Here is a 9,640-nt window from a genome sequence, read left to right on the forward strand (position 1 = left end):
CCTCCTTCTCTGCATCCGCTTCTCCCCTGTGCCTTCATCGCCTGCTTCTCCCTTGGGATCATCACGTAACAGGTTCCTCCAAGACCGACTTCTCTTTCCCCCTCCCTTCCTCCTTCTCCCAACCACGTTGGCAAGAGGGCTGTCTTTGAGCATGTTTATGAATCTCTGCCACGTCCTATGATAGAGCAGGTATGGAATACATTCTTTTTTTTAAAAAACATTTTTTTAAAGATTTATTTATTTATTTACTTGACAGAGAGAGAGAGCGCGCAAGCAGGTGGAGTCACAGGCAGAGGGAGAGGGAGAAGCAGGCTCCCTGCTGAGCAAGGAACCCAATGTGGGGCTCGATCCCAGGACCCTGGGCAGTCGCCCAACCAACTGAGCCACCCAGACGCCCCTTGGAATATATTCTTGGTTGAATCATTGATTGATTGCCTACTATGTAAAACTCTGCCTCAGTAAAATGAGGGAACTGATCTTTTGCGGTCTCAAAGGAGTTTCTGTTTGCAGAAAGGAAGTTATTCATCACCTGTCCGTTTCTTCTTGTGGTAAGATACACATCATGTACAATTTACCATTCCGGCCACTTTTCAGTGTACAGGTCAACAATGGTGTTCAGTACATTCCATGTTACTGTGCAGCCATCTCCAGAACTTTTTCCTCTTCCCAAATTGAAACTCTGTCCCCATGAAACACTAATTCCACATTCCCTGCTCCCCCCCGCCACACACACACCCCTGGCAACCACCCTCTACTCTCTGTCTCTACGAATTTGATAATCTAGCCACCTCCTGTAAGTGGGATCACTCACTTTCTGTTCTTTGGTGACTGGTTTATTTCACTTAGCCTAGCATCCTCAAGATGACTGCATATTCCTTTAGTGATTACAGACTCTCATATTTAGAAATCCATTCATTTCTAAGTATTTGACAACTAGAACGGGAAGAACACCGGCCACATGGGAAGAAATCAAGACCAACCCCTTGCCAGCCACAAAGGAGCCATATTCCAGCCCTGCCTTCCCCAAACCGGAGCTCGTAGGCAGCTTCTCAAAAGCACAGCTGCTTCGGAACAGAGGGAGCACCGTGTCTGAAGCAACGTGGTGAAGAAACAGCTCTGCACCCGGTTGGGGTGCCGGCTTCATCGTCTTACTTAACCTTCACAATTCAGGGAGTCACTGCTTTATCTCCATTTTGCAGATGAAGAAACCAAAGCGTAAAGAGACCAAGTCATTTGTCCCAAATCACTGCCGGGAAATGCTGGAGTGGAGACTCACACACTCGGACTGATGTCCATTTGACCCCAGATGTCTTGCCCCTCAACACTCATTGCCTACCCCCGGCCCCAGACCCCCATCCAACACAGAGGGAAGCGAGAAAATCAACTAGACACCCCTAGGACCTGAGAGAAATAGTTTGTAAGATTTCAGTGAAGAAAAGCATGCGGAGAAGGTGACTTTAAAACAGCCTGAGTATATAAATTGTGATCAGACTATTAAAGTCCCTTTTAAAGAGAAGAACAAATGCACTTCAAGGGTAATAGGAGGAATCTCATCATCAGATGGGTTTTCATAAAGGTTGTGAGTTTCCTTCCCCAGGAGACTGCAGGAGGAGGAGAGGCTCAAACCTGCCTAGATCAGGCCTGCCCGGAGGCAAAGAGGTGACCCGGGGGGCCTTGGGGGACTCCCCCAGTACTAGAAGTCCCCGAGGTGATACTTGTAAAACCTTTGAGTTCCCAAAAGAAAGGCTGTCTAGAAACACTAGGTAAGCATCATAAATATGCATGTGTATTTTATCCCCTGTCATCAGCCTCATCCTGCTGGGTGGGGTGCATGTCTACCACTCTCAAAATTTAAGGGGCAATGTCCCTTTTGATTACAGGGCATTCGGCGGTGAACTAACTTTCAAACTAACTCCAACCTGCTTTTAAGCAGCATCTTTTACATTCAGGCTGAGCGGTGAGTTTGCCTTCAAGTGAATATTTCCCTCAACAGGGAAGATGCTAGCTTTTCATTTTAATGTCCTTACAGCTCTTTCTATATTCATTGCCTCAGAGGCTGAGTTTGTCAAGATATGTAAACAGCAAAATCCAATGTGCGTTACTCGGGATGACCCAGTCTACTGAGGCAGATTAAGTCTAGTGGAAGGTGACTCCCAGAGCATTTTATGTCCAGAATTACTTTAAAAGGAAAAATGAAACTGAGTGCGCACCCTTTCCAAGTGACAGACGCCATCGAAACACCACAGACGTTCTTAGGGATAAACCTGTGGTCTGAGCTAAGATTTTTCTAGAGCAGACATAATCACTTCTGGTCTTTGTTCATTCTGCCAAATTCTTTAAGCCCCTAGAGCCCATATTCAATTTCCACTCTCCTTGTGCTTGTAAAAGGGACCCAAGTAAGGTCCTCATCCTTCCATCAAGAATTAGTTGGTGAAGGGACTGCTTGCCCACTGCCAAGATATGCACCTGCTCCTCCAGGTTCTCAACCCCCCCAAACTTCCCCATTGGTCATTGTGAAATCCTCAGTGCACATGGTGTTTCGAAGCTGCCTGCGCTCTATGGCTTCTGATAGAACTTCATTTTAAGGATTATCCAGATTTCCATTGTCTAAAAATGTTATTTCCTATGTGGTAATTATATAAATGTCTGCATGGATTCAGACTGGTATTTGCTAATCTTTGTACAAAATAGAATTGGCTCCAAAGCATCGGTATGTGGGGTGGTGGGGAACAATGGAGTAATTTCTGTGCATATCGAAATGTGGAAATTCTATCTTCTACAAATGTGGTTATACCTAATTCCCAAGACTACTGCCTTCCCAGCATCTGCAGAGCAACTGAAGTCAATGACGGACCTCTCACCCTACCTAGAATGTACTCTTCATTACCATACATTCGATGTATTGACAAAAAGCTGTAGAAGGCTTTTGATCTATTTGCATATTTTTATTAAAAGGAGTCAGAACAGGGGCACCTGGGTGGTTCAGATGGTTGAGTGCCTGCCTTCAGCTCATGTCATGATCTCAGGGTCCTGGGATTGAGCCCTGCATCTGGCTCATCACTCAGTTGGGAGCCTGCTTGTCCTTCTCCTTCTGCCCCTCCCCCGCCCCGCTCGTGTGCACACGCACTTTCTCAAATAAAATCATTGAGGGAAAAAAAAGAGGAGTCAGAACACATATACACACAGCCACCAAAATAATCAGTCAATGCAGTTATTTCAGGTACTGTCCCATCACTGAGGGACAGGAGAGCAGCCCGAGAACCCTTAGCAGGGTGACCGCCTCAGCGGAGGAAAGACCAGGGTAGCCAAGCCATGACCCAGCCATTCTGTTCCAGAATTACTCATTGAGGGGATGGAGCGTTGGCTTCCTGGTGCTGGTGGACTTCTAAATTTCCAAATTTGATGTTGTCTTCTATATCATAGCACCGTGAGTGAGTTGTGACCATTCCTATGCAAGAGATGGTAATAGGGACAAGATGAGATGCACATATTTGGAGATAGCATTGCCTCTTATAGTTGAAATATAAAATGAATATGTATAAATCAAAGAGACATGCAAAGCCTCCTAAAATTAGAGAAAGAAAGACCCATAGCTTGTAAGACATGATAGTCACCTCACTGATTAGGTTAAAATCTAAAGAAAAAATGTATTAGTCAGGAGGGATGGACAATCATGGAAACATGGAAAAACTGCTTATAGGTTTGACTGACAGGGGAGGGCTGCCAGGCCCTGGGGCACAATAACTTCCCTGAGAAAGATAACCAGAGCTGGTTCTCAGAGCCTGATGCCAGTAAGCATTCAAATCCTTTCACCTGGGCCCTTGTTAGAAGTCCGTGCTCGGGGCGCCTGGGTGGCTCAGATGGTTAAGCGTCTGCCTTCGGCTCAGGTCATGATCTCAGGGTCCTGGGATCGAGTCCCGCATCGGGTTCCCTGCTCAGTGCAGAGCCTGCACTCCCTCTGCTTGTGCTCTTCTGTCTATCTCTCTGTCAAATAAATAAATAAAATCTTTAAAAAAAAAAAAAAAAGAAGAAGTCCATGCTCACCGGCAATCTTGCAACTATAATGTGCCTTCCCAGGTCACAAGCACATTTCAAAATAATAAATCAGGATTCTGGTCTACACATCAGCCTTTTTTGAGTTCAGTTAATGTGAGTTAATGTGAGTCCACTGAAAACCATCTTCCTCCATATCCAGTCTTCACCCATTTTTCAAAACAATGAACTCATACTATTGACCAAAAGTGGGCTGACATATAACACATTATCGATTATTATATATGAATCGCCGTGTTAGCACCACAGGGTGCTAACACTCAGAAGAACATTATTCCACTTAGGAGAGAAATGTCAATAAATGAATTTCCATCTTGTAAACTTTGAGGGCTGGCAATTTGAGGGCAGAGGCTGGGTTTTTATATTTTACGTATTTACACTTTATGTTTATTTTGCCCTCCACAAGGCCTGGCCCAGGTCTGGGTTATGAGTTCACAAATAGGTGTCCGTTTATCAAGTGAGCGAGGGACACAGTGAACCACAACTACGTGACATAGAATAAGCCAAGCAGCCCCGGCCCGGGAACCAAAGGGCAAGGCCTCCAACTCCAGCAGCTCCAGAAGGAGAGTCCTGACTTCTAAACAGAGCCCAGTCCATCCCCAGAGCATAGACAAACAACAGGTCACTTTCTGGATTTCTTTCCACCACATCCTCTTTGACCCCCAGCAGAGTATGGGAAGGGGGAGGGAACCCTTGGGGAGCATGAGTCTGACCATGAGCTCCCTGAGCGCTCATCCTGGATGCCTCCTGAGGTCACCGCTGATATTTGGCCATCTCTGTTTAGATGTGATTGTAAGCAGCCACAGCGAGAAAGCATTGTCAGTTCTCTCTCCCTGCTCACTGGGCGAGAAAAGATTTTTCATTTCATACATCATTTACAACTTGCTGCTGTGATTCTAAAAAACCAGTGGGCTTTATCGAGTTAATGAGCAAGAAAAACATATTTGGTGAGCGTGTTAATTTTTTGAGTGTTCTGCAGAGCCCAGGACATTAGGCAACATGCACAGGGCAGCTGGGCACACCAGGGAGCTCCTCCAACCCCCCAGATTCATTCCACCCAACGATGGGGGCACCTGGCTAGTCACTAATAAGTCAGCAAATGCGTCTTAGTAGAAATTGAACATCAAACACGTCATTGACTTTGCACTCTCTGCATTGTCTCTACTCAGGAACATTTGGGATCCTGGGCAAAAAATCACCATTGGCCTGAGTTTCTCTTCCACATACCGGTCTTCACAGCAAGAGAGAGGAGCAAGTAGGGCAGCTTCGAGGACAAATCAGATCAAAAGGGGGAAGAAAGCATACCGAATCTCAGTGCTTGGGATTTTCAAAGTGATATAAGACCATCTATCTCAAGAATGATGTGGTAATGAGGGTGAAAGCCTAGACACTGGGACGGAAGGGCTCTGTCAGAGGACCAAAATAAGATATCGAAATAAGTCTTAATTTATGAAAGGATCCTTTTAGAGTTCTTATTCTTATCTATCAAAATCTCTGATACTCCAAGCTGGTTGAATACATCTCAGCATTAATCTGCCCATGAAACCACTGAACCAAAAGCATCACATTCATTGCATCTTCCTTTCTGTCTTTGAGTTTGATCTTAAGTGAGACATTTGAGATTGACCTCAGCAAGTTCATGGTGTTAGCAAAACTTGCACCCTCAACTGAAAAGGCATGGATGTACTTTTCTCATTTCTCTTCCACACATGGATGGTGAGTAGATTTTTCTCTTATTAGAGATGGGGAAATGTTTGAGCACTATTAAGCGTAAACACAAGATGACAGCTCTACACAAAACCGACAGTGGGTAGGGACAACATTTTAATACATCACACAACTCATTTAAAGAGGGTAAAGAGGGTCAATTTCTGGACCCCCACCCATCACAAAGATCACCGGCCATAAACACATGCGCGCACACACATACTATTCACACACACAATTCAAAACTCCCAGAGAGCAGTAGATCACTTAGATGAAGCAAATGGCACAGGAGACAGAAACTGGTTGTTTTCTAGATAAGAAAAAATGCAAAACAGTCTATTTCAGAAAAGATACAAAATAAGGATCAGTATTTTAGGGAGGAACATAATTCTGTTTTGTTGGAGAATATGAATCCAGGAAACACTTTTGTATTCTGATATTTAATGGTATTTTGTATTCGTTCCCGCGGTCGTTGCGATAAAGCTCTACGTAACAAAGACACCCAGTTTTCCGTAACCAAGAACGCAGCCAAGATATTATCTCTGGAAGACTGGGGCCCATTCGCACCCTAAGTGGGGTTCTATCTCTGGTGCCTGGTAAATGGTGAGGAATGTCAGGAAGAGTATCTTAATTTGCAGAGGATTTTTGGAGACATGGAAAGAAGAGAGCTGGGAATGGCTGCCTCGGGTGTCCCCCATGTGGGACCCACCACACAGCGCTCCCAGCCCTATCAACGCTGTGGGCTGTCTCTGTCAGGCAGTGAGGCCAACAGTCTGCCCTATAAATAGAGCCAAAGGGATGCCTGGCATGTCCTCTGGCACAACCCTCCCTCAGGCACTCAATAACTTCCTCCTCTAAACTTCAGGCTCACTCTTCCCAGCCCAAAGCAAGAGATTCTGCAGGTGTGGAGTGCAAAAGTAAGGCCTGGCCTGACCACTCCATGGGAAACCTCAGAACCCATACACAGTGAGGAGAAACAGTGAGAGACAGAAGATCAGGCAAGAGAAAGCTGCCTGGGTTAACCTGGGGTGGGGGAAGAATGTTCTAGTAAGGTTGAAAAAAAGCATCCCTCCCTCTCTCACTGAACACTGGCCTTCAGTGCCACCTGGCCCAACAATAGCCCCCAATGATGCAATCCCACCCGGCTTCCTGTGAACACACCCTACGTGGCTCTTGTGAGTTGCACACTTGTGTGACCCCCTGTGGCTTGCTTCTGGCCCACAGAAAACAGCAAAGGTGATTGGATAGTCCTCCCTGTCACATCATATAGCACATCATATCCTCTATTCTAGAAACCAGATTGAGATTCTCTTGATCACCACAGTAGGCAGGATAATGCCTCTCCCCTCCCCCCACCCCTTCCCAGCCAAGGTGTCCACTCCTAATTCCAGAAACATGTTCCATGATAAAAGAGACTCTGCAGATGCTAGACTTCCAAGCAGGGAGATTATCCTGGATTATCCAGGTGGGCCTGGTCTAATCATGCAGACCCTCAAAAGCAGAGAACCTTCTCTAAAGAGTCAGAAAGAGAAGGCAGAAGATAAGTAGGTGAGATTCTCAGCATGAAAGGCTTCAACACACCATTGCTGGTTCTGAGATGTAGGGGCCAAGTTCAAGGACCAGGGAAAGGCACCCAGGAACCAACAGCAGCCCCCAGCTGACAGCTAGCAAGGAAACAGGAACTCCAGTCCTACAATCACAAGGAGCCAAGTCCTGCTAACCGGAAGGAGCTTAGAATCACCTACTTCCCCAGAACCTCCAGAAAGGCTCATAGCCCTTCCAACATCTTATAGGACCCAGATCAGAGGAACCGGCTGAGCCATGTTGTGTCAAGATCTCTGAAGAATGGAACATATAAAATCATGCATTAGTGTTGTTTTAAGCCACTAAATTTGTGGTAATTTGTTACAGCAGCAAAAAGAAACTTGAAGAAAATGTAAAAGGACCACTGAGTCAGAGCTGAGAGCAGCCCCAGCTGACAGTCACCAAGAACCCCTCAGTCCTGCAACCACAAGCTGAAGTCTGCCAGCTGCCACATGAGCTTGAAAGAGAACCCCATGCCCCAGATAGGAACTCGGTCTGGCCGACACCATGACTGCAGCCTTGTTGAGACCCCAAGCAGAGGACTCGGCTAAGCCATGCCTAGATTCCTGACCCAGGGAAAGCGAGATGGTAAATGTATGTTGCTTTAAGCCACCAAAGTCATGGCTACTTGTTTACACAACAAGCAGAAACTAATACGACGCCCCTCAGGAGAGTGGTTCATGCTTCTCCTGGACCACAATATCCCAACACCTAAACCAAGTTACTAACTCAGGATCGGGAGTATAGAGTCTGGTGTGTAACACAAAAATTAGAGCTTAGGATAGAGATTTAACATGACTGGGCACCTATGACCCGCAAATACAGATTCTCTCTTTTCCACCAGAATAAAAATCAAATTGAAGTCTGACGACCAGGCTCTAAACCAGAGTGATGGTTGCTCCATACAATGGTGATATGAGTTCTCTCACAAGGACAAAATCAAGAGCTAACCCCCTGTTTCAACAGTCATGCAGGAATATCAATCTATACCTCTATTTCAGTTGTTGTTTCCTAAGGTATTTCACCAGGTTGATGACAATACAAGGCAAAACCCTTTCATGTTTAAGTGACAGAAACTCCAGTTCAAACAGGATTGAACTAAAAAGGAAAAGGGTTTGGAAAGTCAAGTGCAGGCAGGGCTGAAAACCCTGGTCTCACTCCAGCTATTCGTTCTGCTCTCCTCTATGTTTGCTTTATTCTCCAACTGGCTCTTCTCTTGTGTGATAAGATGGCAGCCAGCAGCCTCCTTTTACCCTAGATGTTACAACGCAAGTCCTGGGCCTGACTCCCATTGGCTCATTCAGGCCATGTCACTGCTGAACAGTCACTAGGGAGAAGAGGAGACAATTTGCTTATTGGACAAAGCTGGGAGCATATGCCCATCTCTAGAGCACAAGGTGGGGAGTCCAATCCCATCTTTGTGGACTGAGAGTCTGGGAGGGGTGCTTTCCCTAAAGAAAAGTTAAGGAGCACTGTCAAAAGAAGGACAAGAAACATTAGATGGTCAAAACCAAAACCTCTGTGCTTCTATAAGCCACCTTACTTAACCATTTTGGACTCTGAGTGGCATTGGGCAATTTTCAAACACCAAATCAGTTTTCTAAGAAAAAAAAGGCTATCACCCCATAAAAACATCCATGTCTTGTGTCCAGATTAGACTGTGTCCTAGACAGTCCCCTCCATCTTTCCAGTGTAGGATTCTAACTCTATTGGGAATCTAGCTGGAAGACATGTCCAGTCTGCCAACATGGCTGCCTTTGAAATTATCTTTGAAAAGGAGAACATTCACCCAAGTGTTGGAAAAACCAGCCCTATCACTACCTAGGTAAACCTCATGGGTTGTCTTCTTGCCTGCTCTGTATTCAAATGGTCCCCTGCCCCTCGGTCCACTGCTGGGAACAGGCGGACATTGAATCTCTGGACATCCTACAGAGGTGACAGGGAGAGAGACAGGGCACTGGGCCGCACTCTGTCAACTCCCCAAACTTTGTTTTTCAAAAGCAAACGTCTTCAAACAAAGTAGTTACAAGGCCTTAGTTGAAGTTGAAAAACAAAGATACTTTTGAGTCTTCTAAACACATACCAAAAGAAAAAGGTTATTTTTTAACTTTCAAAAAAGACAGATGCATGCTTTTGGTGTTAGAAACAGCCAAGCAGAATTTAGCTAAAACTTTCCCCTGAGTTCTATTTTGCGACTGAAACCAGGCACCCAAAAAAAAATTTTTTTTTTTTTATCTGAAAGGATCTCTTTCTTTCAAAAGGAAAAAAAGACATAGTTGGAAGAAAACATATGAAG

Source organism: Mirounga angustirostris, unplaced genomic scaffold, assembly GCF_029215605.1.
Source record: "Mirounga angustirostris isolate CCGP_5_RB_7025 unplaced genomic scaffold, mMirAng1.0.hap1 SCAF_8, whole genome shotgun sequence".
NCBI classification, from domain to species: domain Eukaryota; kingdom Metazoa; phylum Chordata; class Mammalia; order Carnivora; family Phocidae; genus Mirounga; species Mirounga angustirostris.